This window comes from Tyto alba, unplaced genomic scaffold (assembly GCF_018691265.1).
Source record: "Tyto alba isolate M040663 unplaced genomic scaffold, T.alba_DEE_v4.0 Super-Scaffold_27, whole genome shotgun sequence".
Lineage (NCBI taxonomy): Eukaryota > Metazoa > Chordata > Aves > Strigiformes > Tytonidae > Tyto > Tyto alba.
The window spans coordinates 6029629-6047450 of NW_024881301.1; the positions used below are offsets into that span (position 1 = coordinate 6029629).

General features: G+C 39.7%; 1 long non-coding RNA gene across 1 annotated transcript; it reads right to left on the reverse strand.

The window, feature by feature from the left end:
• Positions 1 to 13849: 13849 nt before the first annotated feature.
• LOC116963650 lies at positions 13850 to 15682 on the reverse strand. Its single transcript, XR_004408327.1, has 3 exons — positions 15498 to 15682; positions 15297 to 15367; positions 13850 to 13968 (listed from the first exon to the last, which is right to left on the reverse strand). It is a non-coding gene; the product is annotated as an uncharacterized LOC116963650 (long non-coding RNA).
• Between the last annotated feature and the right edge of the window lie 2140 nt (positions 15683 to 17822).

Here is a 17822-nt window from a genome sequence, read left to right on the forward strand (position 1 = left end):
GTGTCATGCGGACGCTGCTGCTGGGTGGCTTGGTAAGGGGAACGCTGTCGTGGCTGCCCCGGGCGAAGCAGGGGCTCAGCAGGCTGCGCGCCCTGCGTATGTGTGGACATGCACGAGAGGAGCAAACACCTCGCACATGGTTTTTGCCATCCATATGGTCTTTGCAAGGAGCTTTAAAGCCGGCATGTGCTAACTTCTGCTTTGAGACTCCTTTCTTCTGCCCCAGTTGTGCAAGGCCAGACTCTCTTTTACGCAGAAGCCTCTGTGAGTAGCGCGCCCTAACTTTTATAATGGAAGTACCTGCAGACAAAAAAAGGACTTATGCTTTTATGCTTTTGTGTAATCTAGGCTTTATTCCTCAGTGGTGTCTTCCTGCTGATAAGAACAAAACCCTAGGCTCAAATGTCTATTTCTGTCAGCATCTCTGGAGGTGATGTCCCCTCTGTCCCCTCCCGTCTCTGGATGCCCTGACAGCTGGGAGCCAGCCCTCACAAGGAGCACAAAAGCTTCCTTAACCTGTCATGCCGGATACCTGGCTGGAAGGACACGCTGATGAGGAAGCTGTTTGGAAGAGAAATTCTGAATGTCGAAATTTTTTCTTTTTCTCAATGGCTCGATCTAACCGAAGTGCTGTAATTATTCTAGATTTTGCAAACATCACTGTGTTTTTATGAAACTGTTGCAAGTTGCACTTTTTTATTTTTTTTCTTTCTTTTTTCTTTTTTTTTTCTTTTCTTTGAGGCAGAACTCTCTGAGTTCTTCTTACTCTCCAGGTCAATAACACATTAAGAGAGTGGTGGAAAATTCAAACCCCTCCTTTTTCTTACTTTAAGGCTGAAGTGTTGGCCCTGAATCTTTTGTTTTACAGACTGCAAAGCTGTATTCCTCTATTCTGCTTTAACTGTGCTAGTATAAGGGCTCTCTTTGCCAAAAATATGGATAAAGATATATAAGTATAAAGGTCCTACACAAGTTAATTTGTGAATGTATCTATAGTGTGCATCTCTAACTATTGCTGAATCCTGTATAACAGGTAAGCAGTTCATGGTTGTGTAGCAGAACAGCCTAAGTGACAGTGGCAAGGATATCAAGGTCATAACTGTCTGTGTTGTTAGGGTTTTACTAGCAGAACCACCTCAAGTAGAGAATGTGAAAGTTATGGTGATATAGGATCCCTCACCTCGAGTAATTCCAGCAAAATATGTAACTCAAGGCTGTTGCAACTCCAAACATGGTTGAGTAACAGGGGTTTGATATGCTGCTGTGGCTCTGCTGAGCTGCAGCAGCTGTCCATGTGGACACCACTGATTGTTCCCACCAGCACAGTGATGCTTAGTTTAAATATCAGTGGTAGTGTTAGACATAACATCAATTTAGTAAGAGCATGTGGATTTGGTGGTGGAGAAATACTGATGTCAATTTATAAATTAAGTTAGATCCAAACACAGAAGCTATTCACGTATGCTGAAAATACCAATTGCATTACAATTATAAATAAATGAAAGAAGTCTCTTGTTGATGGCACAGGTGCAGACATGGGTAAGATATAAAACCAATTTACACTCTTCCTCTTGTGGGAACCGCTCTATTGGTATGAAAGATTTGACTGCATTCATGTTAGAGAATCTGTGCAGATTTTAGTCCAGTGTAACTAGAAAGACTTTTATGCTAGTATAGACAAAGACTTGAGGTTAAAATTTGATGAGGGACAGAACATCACTTGTATTTTCTGTGTAGTTAACATGAAATATACACAGAAATGAAATGCTGTGCATTAATATTTTCCACTGGTTTATTATGTCAAGTGGAGAACAGAAAGTCTGCTGACGATCATAATATTTCCACTGTACATCACTCTCTAACATAAAAAGTACATAAGCCATTAGGATAATGATTTCTACCATTACTTGTCAGTAAAATGTGAAAATATTTTTTTATTATCCATTTATATTCATTTCAACATGCATGCATTTAGTCAGAAACATGGACTTTTCAAAGTGATTGCTCCCTGTTGATTAATGTGACCAGAAGTTTTCTGATTTACCAAATAACACAGAACAATATTTTATTAATGGTGCCTGCTTTGTGTATAAAACTTTGCATCTGAAGAGTTTTCATCTATTAAATATCAAGGTTTAGAGATACTCAGAGTTAAATGAGAAAACGTATTTGTAGTGTGGTTGCTGTGTTGAGGACTTCACTCCTAATGCATACCAGCAATGGTCTTTCGCCTTTTGGATAAATGGAAAGTTTGAGTCTTGCAGAGGCCGAATTTATGTAGTCTCTAAGATGAAGAATCATCCTGCTGTAGTGAGCCATCTGTATGCAATGCAATTTAAAAATGCTGTTTGTCCTAGTCTGAGAAGGAGCTTTCTCTGTCACACTTACATTCATTCAGGACTGGAGGGCAAAATCCACTGCTAAAGTTGAGGTTGGGTATAAGGAGATGAACTTCACATAACAATTGGGTATAAGGAGATGATCTTCACATAACTTGCCATCTCCTCCCTTTAAAACAGTACCTATCTGACAAAACTGTCTTTTGTCAGGAATTTTTGATTCTTCTAGACTAAAATTTTTAATGAGAATACAAGTTTCTGGAAAGAACAAGGCATGTGTCCCAGGGTAAGCAATAACCTTATGCTAGAACAAGGACCAAGGGCTAAAAGTTTCAGGATTTGAGTCACTAATTCAAATTGGTAACATAAATCTCTGCCACCAACTGTGCTGTGACAGTATATCCAGCTTTTCCTGAAGTGGTCCTGATTTGTATAGCTAACAAACTGGTAACTGAGATTCAACCTGATCCCCCATAACTAGAGACCCTCACCACCATGTCTTGAGGTCTCTTTTTTTGTCCTAGTTTGTTTTCTTTTCCTCATAATCCAGAAGGAAGAGATGTCTGAAATCTTGGATTTGAGACAGCAAAAGCATTTTCTATTTACTTACTCTAACATTGAGCTGGGTTGAAAGCGACAACATTTGCCTCTACTCCTTTTGTTTTTTCTTTCTGTGAACATTCAAGTGAAAAGGTTTTTATCCTCCACATTTGTAGGAAAGCAATTTTAGCAATTTATTTAAAAGTGTCCTTGGAAACCAAATATTATGTTTTGCCCAGACAAGCACTGTTGCTCAAGGAGCTTGAATATGCATTCAGCTGGGTAATAGGAACAACACCATGTGGCTGATAAAATCAATGTCTGCTAAGTAATGTGGTTCAAACTGGAAATATTCTTGATCAATCCAGGAGTAATTATTTTTTTTTTTTTTTTCCTCACTGAAGTATAAAATGGAACTAGTCTAACAGCAGATATTTTGCTATAGAAAAAGTTAATTTATATAAAGCAGGAATTTAATAGATATGATTAGGTCTACATGAAGATAGCATCTCTGATTTAATGCTATCTTAACCTAGTCAAAGTAGCATTAGACCTTTTCCTCATATAAAGTGTTCAGTGTCATTAAACCAATTCCAAAACAAATTTGACATTCTTTGTTGTTACAATGCAATTTGAGTATTGACACATAGGTTTACCTGTCATAAAACACAGCTGGGAAGAGATCTGGCATAATACTATACTTTCTTACTGTTGAAGTAACTGCTAAATATTCGCAGTGTAAAATGCCAACAAACCACAAGGCAAGACACTGCAAATATGGAAAGGGAGCTTGAGGGAGTAACACTGATAGAAGTAAACACTGCAGAAAGAGTTCAGGAGCCTCTTCAAAGTCAGGTAAAAATATTTCTTGCCCAGATTCAGATGTAACCATGTACATTTTGGCTGAAGAAAAGGCATTGTTGGCCTATAGCAAGGTAAAAAAGAGGAAAATGACCATTTAGAGCATTCAGCTTTGACTTGTTGAGAATCATCTAGAAAGAACGCTCCTTCAGAATCTGTTTTTTTCATTTGTCCTCAGACCTTATGCTAGTAAAATAATACACCAATTTCAGTCCAAGTCCGCTGTTTAAGGACTGTCATTTTGATTCCCATGAAAACAGATGGAGGGAAAATCTCTAGTGTGTAGAAAATAAAGCAAGCTGTCTAAATAAACCACCACACAGATTCCTAATTCCACTGTGGCCTGTCTGAGAAGGCCATTAGGAACAAAAAAAATCTACAAGGAACATTTTGTTGGCACTTCACACTCCCAAGGAAAGTATCTGAAGGTAGCCAAGCATGCGGTATGCCTGGAAAAGTGGGAGATGCTCAGAAAACTTAAGTTGTGCAGCATTCCATGCAACGTTGTAAGGGAAACCAAAATTGTTTAAACACGGTAAGTAATCCTAAACAGGAACCACTATGATCAAGATGAGACCTGAGTTTCATTGTGAAAGGAAGAGACCCAGTGTCAGAGCCACCACCTCTTTGGTGCTTATCTCTTGCACAGGGCTATGGGATGCTCAGTGGGCAGGCAGGGAGCTGTGGGGTGCAGGCAGGGAGCTGTGGGGTGCAGGCAGGTGGATGTGGGGTGCAGGCAGGGAGCTGTGGGGTGCAGGCAGGGAGCTGTGGGGTGCAGGCAGGTGGATGTGGGGTGCAGGCAGGGAGCTGTGGGGTGCAGGCAGGTGGATGTGGGGTGCAGGCAGGGAGCTGTGGGGTGTAGGTAGGGAGCTGTGGGGTGCAGGCAGGTGGATGTGGAGTGCAGGAAGACAGCCACGGGGGGCAGGCAGGCTGTCTGTAGTAAGCTAATGAAACTGTGCTCTCTGGTAACTGCACCGAGGAGGGGAAAATAGTATTTGCTTACCTTAATACCAGGTTGCAGTAAATGTATTTAATACATAATGTTAAACAGGCAATTAATAGACAAACGTTTCTATATCTAGAAATATGGCGGTATTCAAGTTAATCCCTAATGGCACAGAGCAATCACACTAAGCTTATTAAACTTCATATCCAGAGGCAGTATATTTACTACAGGGCTTTCATATCTAGTGGTGAAATTCCAGGCAGTTATATCTTTTAATTTGAAGGTAAACACTGATAGATCCATCACTTGGAAACAGCCAGTTGTAAACTGAAAATGAAGAAACAAAATACTGTAGATTAAATACGTTGCCTGTGTGATGCTTTCTATCACCATATACCAGGACACCGTTTCAGTATCGATGAGATTTGGCAACAAAAAGGAAGAATATGGAGGAACACATTTGTTTTACAGAGCAATGCACTACCAGGGCTGTGTACAGAGTACAAGCCAAGCTAGTGAATTTCTGCAGCAAAGTCAACAAACAGGCTGATCGACAGTGTTTGCTGATAACAACCACAGTCTCTCTGTTACACCTGGCCAAAGCAATCAAAACCCAGTAAGCATGAAGGGACCGTATGAGCAAGACCTACAGTTAATGGATGAACAACGGCAGTCGCTCAAGCTTGAAGAAAGCTGCTCACCAGAATTTGAATCTCCTTGCTACTACTGGTAGCAATAGAAGTGGTTATTTCTGCAGCATTAAAGATAACCCGCAGAACAACTGGTAAAAAGTGAATGTTAGTCCTAGGGCTGTTATACTGTGTTTCAGCTTGTTTTCTTGGCAGCATTACAGGGGAGTGTAATTCTGTGAATCATGAATATGATTCATACTAGCCAAACTGACCTTTGAAAATTGGGAGTAGGCAAACATATCAGAAAGAGATTCAAGCTCTAACAAATAAGCTGATAAAATGAATGAATGATATTTACAGACCCTGCTAGTCTATTAAGAGGTCACTTTGACAGCCCTGTAGGTCCAAATGTGAGTTTTCACTCTCTTCTGCATACCCGAGCAGCCGTTCATACAAACCTAATAATGAGGTGTATTCTCACCATTTTGGCTATTCACACAGATGACTCTGTGATAAATCTGTACACAGACTGCAGTGTGTGGTACAGAAGACTATGCACATGTTTTTGAGGGTCTGAGTGTTCATGAAGTTCCTGAAAACCTTAAGAAGACCAGCTGAGACAAAGAGGGAGTGAGAGGAAGAAAATAAAATTATGGCAGGTGTATAAAAACTTTGCATTATCACCTACAGTTGACCTGGACCTAGGGTTGGAGAAAGGCCCTGCTTTGAGCAAGCAGTAGTGTTAGATGACGTCCGGAGGCCCCTTCTAGCCAACGCGTCCCTGGCTCTGTGCAAGAACACGGGAGGAACCTACCTGAGCAGATGTGGCGGTGAGCAGGGTAGGTGCAGATGACTGTCAGCTTACTGCAAAATAAACTTCTACCAAGAGAGCACTAGAAGGTCATCACCATTTTTAAAGACTTTATCAGTTAGTGGCTGTAGACAGTTTCAGTAACTTGGTTTGCAAGACCTACGCCTCAGCTCAGGTTTGCTCTGTGTGAAATTGTAGACACCAAAAGTGCTGGAGGAAATTTAAATGATCTCTTATCTGGACTATTTTCTTAATCAAGGGATGCTCGACATGAGTTGAGAACATGACCTGCCATAGTCCCGGAGCCCATAGCTCCATGTCACAGTAACAGAATGATTTTGCAGGCAACCCTCTGATAACCTGTGCCATCACTGGTTTTATAACTTCAGTTTTTAGTTAAGCATTTAGAAAAATTGGCACATGCAGTTTGTGCACTTCTGAAACTGTGTCTTCACTCTATAGCTGTATTTTATTGCTGTATATGAACCCTTAAAGCATTTTGGAATCTCTCTAAAAGAGAAAAGCTGTTTAATATAAAAATCTGTTTCCTTTTTTTAGACCTAATAGCAAGGTAAATAAGTGTTGAGAATTGCATGTGACTGGAAGATTTGAGGTTTGCTTAGAGCTATTTCAGTGGTTATTTTGAACCTTTATAGCAAAACAGTATCATTTTCTTTCTTCACATTCACAACTTACTAGCATGTTTACATTTTCAGCTGAACATTTCCAGTCTTGGCTGTGCCGAAAGGTGATACTCTGTTTACTGGATGTAACACTGAACAAAATCCCTTCAACCTTTTGAATTACCTCAGGTTGAAAAGTATAATCCATTATCCAAATATTCTCCCTATCTTTTTCTAGTACAATAATATTGTACAACAAGCTGAAGATGAAAGCTTGGCCTGAGTATAGCAATTGCTAAGGATTTCTTTGGCTGGAGATGAAGGAAGAAGTTTTAAAATAAGACCACCTCTGTATCTGCTCAATGAGTGTTTTATTTAGATTGTAACTCAGTGCAAAGAACCACTTGCAGCCGTCTCTATAAAAATTTCCTCTGCCTGTGTGGCTGAGAGGCTGGTACTGAGACCAGCACATGCAAACTGGCTTTAGCTACTTAAAAACACTATGAAGATATAAACTCAAAGTCCTTTAATATCATTTAAAACAAAAACAAAAACAAACACAACAAAATGTAACTTTAATACAAGGTAGCCATAAATATGTATATACATAGAAACATCACCTGTATTTGTGTGTGTGCTGCACACACACACACACATATATACTGGATCTCTAGCTGAAAAAAGGGAAAGGAAGTAAAGATTTAAGTTCCTTCAGCACTTTGTCCTCCATTATTCTTCATATTACATTGACTTTCTTTCATTATGAGGCTACAGCCATGTGCGCAGATAATTTGTCTCCATGAAAACTTTAGTAGTCAAAGAAGGGACATTGCTTATTTCCTGAAGATATGAGCTTTAGTACATCTCATTACACATTAGACTTTTTTTCTTTTAAATAATAATTTTTAAGAAGTTGTAGGAGGGTAAACATCTCATCCTTTTTTCTTTTTAACTGCAGTTTTAGCTATACAATGTAATATGATCATTAGAAGCCAGTAGCAATTTTTTTCTCTGCTTAATTGTATATTTAATACTGTGTTCTGTCAAAAATTAGAGAATCAAGAGATCATCCCATCCATCTCTTTACTCACAGCAGGATCAACTATACTTACATTAGCTGACAGATGCCAACCTATTTTGGGAAGCTTCCCAGGCAATCTATTCCTGTGCCTTGCTATATTTACCACTAGAAAGTTTTTCCCTGGTGTGTACGCCAAATCTGTTGCAAGTTGGGTCTATTAGTATTCACTTTTACTCTTTTTTCTCTCCCCCTCTCCCTCTTGTTTCTAACACAGCACCTAAAAATGTACACAGTATTTCACCTGATTCTCTACAATTGAAAGAAAAATATTTTCTTGCAGGTTTTGCTCCTGTTTATACAGTGTAATATGCTGCTTACTTTTTTTTTGGTAGTTTTTTTTTGGTGGTGGTGGGTTTTTTTCTTGGGGGGGTGGGGGTGGGTGGGTTGTTTTTGTTTATGGGTTTTGTTTTGTTTTGTTTTTTTCACAACAGTCTGATATTATTTACTCACATGACACATAATCCAAGTTATTCTCTACAGAACTCCTACCTGTCTGGATGTTCACCAGTTGTGTTCAGGCAGGTGATTGTTTTTGCCTCGTTTAGAAATTTCTACTTGCCCTTAATAAAGTGGGTCTCATTTTTCCAGTCTGTCTTTCCAATTTGTCAGAATTTTCATTCCTTCTTCCCTTTCTCTCTTTCTATGTTGGTGTGACCTGTGGATTTATGAAATGCAATCTTTTCCATCATCTAGCCTATTAACAATATCAAAAATGGGTGGGCACAAGACATACCTTACAGAGCACCATACTGATGCCATTAATAGCTCCCCTGAATACACGTTTTTTAGCCAGTTTTGTACTCACAGTCTTATTTACAACCCTATCTGCATGTTATGCAAAGTGCTCAATATTTTTGAGCCTACATCTCACCCTGTTGGTTATCTTCTGTGGACCCCAATCTGAAGTTGGAGTTGGTAATTCCCATACACAGACTGACATTACTGCTACTGTGGCTGTATGAACTGCTGCGGAAAGGGACCAGAGGAGTCAGGTAGCCTTCACCAATTGCCCTTTCTGAATTAATACTTACAGATTCATCAGAAGAGGATGTCAAACATTAGTAGTTTCCATGGAAGTCTGAGGTTTAACGAAGGAATTTTAATCTACTCTGTGTCATATCACAAGATGCTGAAGTTACAGTTTTCCATATGCGTATCTACATCTTTGCATGAAGGTGGTATGAAACCTCCCTCCCCTGCGTGGGGGTGGTTTGTGACCAGTTCTAGGAAGGTGAGCACAGCTGGACAAGGGCTTCAGCTGCCATAAAAGCCCCAGGGTCTGTGCAAGGAGAGACACTGCTGGGATATCTACCTTCTCACAGGTGGACAGCATGCTCTCAACCTGCCGGAATCGCTTCACCACAGCTTCATAGATGTGAAGGACACAGAGGTTTGTTTGCTTCCTCCCTTGTTTAAAAAAGAGGTAGTACAGTGGTTCTGTTTATTTTTTCATGGCAGAGCTGTATTAAAGTTCACGTACTCCCTGAAGGTCTGAAAGACTTGCTGAAATCCAGAGTGCTCTGGGTCTTGTCTTGTGTGTGCATGCCATGTGATTAGGCTTAACACAGAGGGTCACAGACCGAGCAAAGACTACAAGTCTGCTGGCTCGTCAGTAGTGACAGCTGTCTGTGAGAGAGACCCATCCAAAATCCACTCCTCCCCTTGCTAAGAGGGAGCTTACAAAGAGCTACCTTGCTCTCTTTCTTCAATCCTGACTACCTCACAGTTCTACAACATGTGCATGGATGACTGGGATGCAGAGCTTTTCCTAGCAGCTTTCCAGCTGGGAAATACCTTATTTGCTCTCTGTGGTTGGGGCAGGGCTGCTTGCAGCTTGGGAAATGCTGAGGGAGACTGAAGTGTCCTTGCCCTACATCTGTCACTGCTTAGCCTCCAGCTGGGTAGACAGGTACATAGGATTGATTCGGGGCATTTTTATGCTGCTTTCAAGATCTTAGTATAATCTAATGCAGCTCCACTGTCAAGTTTTTGCAAATGCAGCCTGACTTTGAGATTATTTACGGCCTGGCTAGCTGGATGTTATCCTTCCTGTCTTCCTTCTTGTAATTCCCAATAATAACCTCTTATCTCAGTATTATACAATGAAAAACCACTAGATTGGCAACAATAAAATGAATAACAAGTTATTGACAGTAATTATTCTGCAATTTATCTCCTCTGCTTCACTTTATCTGATGTTTATTTTTTCTGATCCAACCTTTTGTTCACTTGTTTTCTTGATTGAGTGAAAACATCCTTAATGGCTTTTTCTTGTTCAGAAAATAAACTTTTTTAGCAGAAAAAGAAAGGCTGATCATAGAACAGCTTTCACTGACATATCTGTTGTGACTACTTTATAGTCTGCAACATATGTGTGAATAATATGTAAAGTAATACCACTAATAATAGGGTCTCCTACAAAAGCAAGGTAAGCAAGGTCTACGATACATTTGAAAAATAAATAGGCAATGCCCTGTAGAGTAATAATTTGCCACAGAGTATCAGGGTAAGCTCAGTAAACCAGCTGGGACAAATCTAACAGTTGGTATGGAGTACTGCTGATATATCAGGGAATGCAGCCCAGTAGGAACAGATCTGTGGACTAAAAGAGCTGAACTAAATTACTAATGTAGACACTCACCATGACCAAAGAGAGGAAACAGAGCAACAAAAAATGAGGAAATATATTAAATCTAAAAATAAATAGCCGAGCTTAAATTATTGCAGCATGTAATGAAGATTTTGCTGTTCTGGATGACAGAACGTCATGTTGCAGTGATTTCATTAAAAGAAAGTGTCAAATGCGCAGTAGCAGTGGTACTTCAGGACATCTTAGAATCCCCCCAGGCTATTTTGTTTAGATTTTCTGGCACCTGTTCTGAAATTAGGAAAGTCCTGAAATCAGGAAATGCAAAATAATGTCCTATCACTAGAGTTCCAGATATGTAGTCAACACAAGTGAAGTGAAAAATGAAGCCACTTAACACATTCAATACTGGGGACATGATTCTAATTTCCTGAAAAAAAACAACCAACCACCCCATAACAACCATCAACCTCTAATTCTATTTTCTGTTCCACACAGTCTTATATTTTATTTACAACCATGGTCTCTGAGCAACTTTCTGTGTTGCCTAAGTGATATGTCTACCATTTGTCATCTATTTGTTTTGTTCTGCAGAGAAACATGGACAGCGGTATCTCTTTTTTTTTTTTTTTTTTGTTTGATTACTAAGGGATTTTTGTTTCATCTTTTGCATACAAGATACTATACACTTCTTAGGGGACAGTGAAGATGCTAGGAGATGCTAGGATTCATGACTGCCTGTAACTCCATGGAAAACCTACTTAGACAAGCCCATGAGTAAGTTCTATCCATTGAGGGAAAAAAAAAAAAAAACAAACAAACAAACAAAAAACCACAAACAAAATAAAACAAAATAAAAACAAAACAAAACAAACAAAAAAAAAGCAAACATAAAAACCTAACAAACACTAAGAATTACTGTTGAGTATTTTATCAAGCTGAAGTAAAAGGCTTATACTTTTGTGGGTGGGTGAGTATCTGAATATACATTACCTGGGAGGAGAGGGAGAGAATTGCAGAGCTTTGTGGGAGATTAGGCTGTTAAAAGGAGTCTGTAATCTAACAGTTACCACTTTTTTCCTCGGTCATGATTCTCCTTATGCTTTTCTTCTCGGGTTGCTGCTACCTCAGGGCTGAAAACAGGAATGATGACACTGCGATGAAATTCTCATATCTGCCTTAAAGAAGACTCATTCAGCTTGTCTCTATTTGCTAATCTTCCACAACCATGCTAGGCAATCAGAGCAGCAGGGAGAGTAGTGGGGAAGGTGCAGAAGGGAAATGAGAATAACCAGGTGCTCGAGGCACTCTCTGACCAGCTGCACACAGCCAGCATTTCCAGCCCATGAAGCAAGGACTGAGAGGTGGGTCTGGGCCGTGTTGAGAATCTGGAATGAGCAATGACTGCTGCTGAGCTTTTAGATGAAGAAGGGCATGCTCTGGGAGTTTGTGTGCTGAAATCACTCCAGCTCTTCAGCTTGCAAATGCTAAAACAAGAACTCCCTCAGCGGAGCAGTGAGCGATGCTCAACCTATCTGCTTTGGAGAACCAGATAACTACAGACCTCTGGAGCTTCTCCCTCATGCAGCCTGCCATAAAGTTGAGCCGGCTTGCTAAACTTTACCACATCATTTATGTTTACCCCCCCTTTTCTGAGCCATGTTGCTTTGTTTTGGTGAGCTGGCAGGAAATGGAAAATCTGTGGAGGCTTCTTATATGTTTCCACAGCTGCCTAGTCACAAATATGACATACTGTAATAGAGTTTTCATAAGGACTAATCCTTGCTGTGACAATACTGCAGTAGCCAACTCAAGTTTGCTCTGGATTTTCCACTGCTGTAATCTATTTCTCTCTGAAAAGTAGCTCTTCTGAGGATGTTTTACGAGCACCTGATTCATCAGGGCTATGGGATGCATTAGGCACCTATCAAGCACATGTAAGGGAAGAATAATGTGGAAAGAGAAACCAGTTACATGTGCTCTGAAGGAGAGAGTCTAAACTCAATATTAAACAACGCTGAGCCAGACCTGTTCCAATATCATTTTCATGTATGCACTTAGTATTTAGCAGTAAAATAGTGTGGCTTACAACTGGCTGTGCTGGCACCATTTTGGAGTCCTGTTATTAATAGCTTATGTGAAAGGCATTAAAATTGACTATGGAAGTATTTTTAAGGACAAAAGTGTTCATGTGCTAAAAAGCACATGATGGAGAACCTGATCAGCTGGAATGTACTTCGTTTATGATGTGAAAGTCTCACCTAGTGTTGCAGGTTTGGAAGAGTAGACTTTCTGCACCAGAAATTTTGTCATCTCGTTTTTCTGTCTGTCCTCAAAGAAAGTACAAGTTTTGCTTCTGTTTATCAGCAAATGTGGATCCTAGATCTTAGCTATGATTTAGGAAAGGTCATGTGGATCCTAGTTCTTATCTGTGATTTAGAAAATGTCTTGTTCTTCTTTTTGTGAGTAAAAATTCCTGCCAACACATGAGCCAATGTTTAGATTTAGAAGAAATAAACAATACTGGAAGGTAATAAAAAAGAAGGGAGAAACTAGTTAGTTTAAAGCTCCGGTAGCAACTGATTTTTCATGTGATACTTAAAATAACACCACTTTCAACCCCTTGTCCTCCCTGCAGACTTTACTTCCTTGATCTGAATAGTATTAACGTGCAAAATTGTCCTGGTGTCATGAACTGTTCTTCTTCTCCCCTGTTGCATTTCTACCTCTTTGTGTTATGTCCCAATACATCTCCTGGTTATGTTGCTATGTTAGGAATGGTCTAATAAGTGGTAGCCAAAGCACTGGAGGGAAGGAAAACAACAGCAAAAAGCAAACAAAACCCCTGTAACATTTTCCCCTGGTAGCTGGTTTTGTACGTTTTCCTCTGCAACACTGGAAGAAAGCTTCATAGCAGTGTAGCTTACCAGTTCCTTTTTGGGTTTTGTTTTTTGTCCCCCTCATCTCTTAGTCATCTTTTCATATGTGCACTATAATTTTGTTCTAGGAAACCTGCCTGTTGATAATGGCAGCTAGGCAAAGCCTGGAAAATTATCTTCCCTCTCTTTAAAAGAAACCCCTAGCTCACGGGGAGTTGTAAATATACAAGGACTTGTCAGTCATTCTAGCCCAATTCTTCCATTAAAGGACTGTAAATTTCAAGGCTACTGTTATTGTTGGCTAGTTCTCTGAATTATTTGAACAAACAAGTAGATCCTTGCACCTAAATCCTTGAAGTTGAATTTTGAAACTGGTGACTAGTACTGCAAGGGAAACATCTTTTAATTCCCTTTTCTTCAGTTATGACACTCTTGATGCATTTGCTTTTTCCCCATCAGGTTACTTTTTGAAATATAATATGTTGTTGTTGTCAGTATAGAGAGACTGTGAATAGATCTGAGATTTGCTACTTACTTGAGAAGGAGACAGACTGTATATTCTCATTCCTGTAAAACCAGGTTTCAGTTGTCCTGATCACTTGCACTAACTCTCAAAGGGGCACTTTTACCAGTATGGAGGAGGTCACAGTCAATCAAAATCAAACCCATCTGGAATGCAGAGCAGGGTTTAATGTTAATACCTGCAGGATAGGGGGTGGATGTGAAAGGTCTGCAACACTTGTGATTTATCAGGAAAGCAAGAGAAGTGCAATCTGACTTCAGAATTGGGAAGGCACTGATCCTCACTGAGCAGTGTGGGGGTCTTTCTGGCTCAAAAGCTGTCATGAAATCAAATGGCAAGGGGATTTCTTGTGCATTTAATCCAGCTCTGCTAAACATGGTTTTCATTTTGTAAATGTAGGCCAGCTCTTAGAAACAGACCAGAGGTCTTCTGCATTTTAAATAATTAATTTTCTACCTGTTTATTTTCTAAACTCATCATAAAGTGGCCTCAGTGAAGCATCATGGAAAGAATTTTGCAGTTTGTTTGTGCACCACTAACGTAGGAGAAATTTATGTGAGAGTATAGAGAGCAAGGAGGGACAAAGAAAGCAAAATGAGCCTTTGACACTTAAAAAGGGATGGCAGGTATGTGATGAGTGGTGCAGTGCACGCTGAATCCTAAGGAACACCTGTGAGCATTGTAAATTGAGTGGAAAAGCTACATGTTGGGCCAAGACGGTGCATAATTGGAACCCTGGAATGTATTTGTGCAGTCTGCAGCAGGCGCACAAAAATATGTGGACTTGGCAAAAGCAGTCAGTAGCGTCAAATAATTATGAAATACTTGAAAGCCCCAGGTAAATAACCTCTTCAGAATTGGCAGGCATCAATGGGTCATTATTTATTTTGTTATTTCCTTCTTTATATGGTGAGCCGTCGCAAATTCCTGGTAGAAAATTCAGTCAGACAGACAGGGGAAAATGCAATCCGCAATCCAAGCAATAAGAACAAAAAGAAGAATGGCACTTACAAATTTTCCTACAAACTCCACAGTCCTTTCTAATTCCAATCTGCTAGAAAGGATTTAGCTGAGTAACTTGGCTGGGTGAAGTGTAGTTTTTACAAGTCTAACACAAAAGACCAATACATTTGATTTGGTGGATATGTAAGCTATAACAATAATATTCAGCAAATTCAATTCTTTAATCATTGTGACCATAAGAACCAAGTGTTTGTAATGTTCTCAGGACATGTAGAGAGTAATTACATTGGATTTTAATAAGACTTGCTGTGAATTGTTGACCAATGATTCACTACGGGAGGGAAAAATTAATTAAATTTTAATATGAAAAGTTATTGTTAATTAAAAGTTGTATGAAAAGCAGCCATAAAAAGTAGGGAAGCTAGACAGCTTTTGAAATGAATAAAAGGGCATATAAAAGGAACGCATAAAATATGCTTTTGGCTTGGAGCTTACCTTACAGGATATATACCTGAAAAGACATATCCATGTGCAGATTCTCTTCTCCAGACTTGAAAAATCTGTCCCAGGAAGATGCACACCCTGTGACAGATGATAGTTTGAATTCATGGATGTAGAGATAGGAGTGGGCTGTGGGATCAGTGGATATATCGGTTGCAGGAAGGATGTTTACTTTCACACCTTTTTGTGTGTTTGCCTCTGTGGAACTTACAAAGAAAAAGACGGTGTCCGCTGATCAACCAGTGTGGGAACACAGACACGTGGAAACGATGTCACTGCAGCTTCAAGGTGTATTCCAGCCCCACCACCTCTGCCTCTGCCTTCATCCATGTTTCCCATCCCCTGGGCAGGCTCTGCTTGCTGCTCCTCGCAGCGTCCTTTTTACAGGACTTGTAAAAGGCCCTCCAGTTATGTGGAAGCTGGAGAGAAAATGCCAGAAACAAACTTAGGCACAGATCCCAAAAGTGACCGAAGTACAGTTTACGGCTCTCAATGAAAAACTGCAATCCTCAGGACTGCAGCTGTGCGGCCACCCAGCTCCACTGTACCCGGGCTGCTGCAGGTCCCTGGCACAGAAGGATCTGCTTTTGGGCACGATTGGAACATGTAGGAGATGTGGTTAAGCAGTCCAGAGCTCGGTTCATGCCCAAACCTGATTAGAATCTACATTTTCTTCCTCCTCTCAGAGATTTGGACACTTTTGCAACAGCTACCTGATCAACATTAATGTAGAAGATAGAAATAACATGATTTTTTTCTGGATTTTTAGGGAGAGGATTATTGTGAGGGGAATTTGAGCTAAGTGGGAAGCTTTTTGTGAATCTTGTTCCTAGGCACCTTCTTTCCCTACATGTTGTATTTTCACTCTAGTCAGGGTTGTGGACAAACCTTGGACGACCAAGCACCATACATTAAATAATTCACCACCACCACTATGGCAACTAAGCCTCTTTAGACTCCAGACGTCAGCATTTTCCTTCACAACAAACCTGTGAGGGATCAGTAAGTTCTCAAGGGGGGGGTGGGGGGTGTCTCATCAGGCTCCTTTAACAGACTGCTTTCTCCTTTTACAGTCTAGAGATTCATGGGTCTTAAGTCACTTCATCATATGTGTCTCATTCAGGTCATTATTGTGAAATCAGCAGGGTTAAATCACGCATTACAAACTGCTTTTCCTTAATCATCAGTTTATCCAAAGGGCTGACAAGTGAGCTATTGCACTGAATAATCCAATGCCCATTTTCCCCTCAAAGATTAGGATTTATTTACTTGTAACTGACAAGCATCTACTATCTCATTATGATGGTATTTGTGCAAAGAAAAATTTAAATTCTTCCCCATAATATGGTAAACTCCTATGAAAACACCGTCTTAAATTTTCAAATAAATGCATCTGTATATCTGTATAGTCGGCTTTAAAAAAAATCACAGTTCAGTGGTCTGAAATATATTGGAATATAACACATTATTTGTGGTGTAAATGCTTTACAGTAAAATATTACTCACTTAACTCTATCAGGAGGTCAGTGACCAAAAGTGGAACTATAATTGTAGTCTAACTAAGATTCATTTTTCCAAACAAAAAAGAGCTTGAATTTCTTCCCAATGCTCAATATTCCTTAAAGGGCAAATACATAATTAGAATTAAATTGCAATTTTAATTTAGCTTTGTGAACACTGTACTTGCAGTTCTAAAAGAAACTCATGTGGAGCTTTTAAAAGATACTTGCAGAATCCTGTACCTCTTGATTGCTGAAAGCGTCTCTAAATATTAAATCAATATACACATATGTATGACCTTTCAAAGAGCAGTTTGTATGTCATTCTCCGTAGCTCCATGAAAATGTTCCAGATAAAATGTCAACAGTGGGATGTTTTCTTGCATATCCATAAATCAAAAGTTATGCTTGCTATGCAGTGCTGTGAATATGGTGACCTGAGCCGTACAAGCATAGCTGCACCAACAAATTATAACATTAACCAAAAGTAACAATTTATTTTATCACTATTCTATTGCCTAAATTACATAATTGTGTGACTATTAATTATTAATTTGAAGGCAAATTATTTCTAATACTATAATTCCCTCATAAATAATTAAAAAAAAAATAAGGGAAGCACTTGCACAAAAATTAATGATTGGTCCCTAATCACTGCACACTGCCCTACAGCTATACAATTACATCTAATTTACTCATCAGAGCACTGCAGTGCCAAAACAAAGCTTTGGAGCAGGTAGCCACCCAAGCTCTGCCTTGTCCTCCCATCCCTTGCCCACTTGCTCTGTGAACACAAACAGCTTTGTATTGGCACAGGGACTGCAGCCTCAGAGACTAGTTGTGAATGGGGACTTTATCCCAGAAATGGGAAGATAGGGGAAGGGAACGTGTATCTTTTCAGCAATGTTTTGACATTAGCCTTTGAGACTTTTTTGTTCCTGAATCGTGCAGGACCCTGAACCAAGTTCTCATTTTGCCTGGTTCTGTACAATGACTTCAAACCATTCATACCTGTTCTTCACTGGCAATGAACTGTC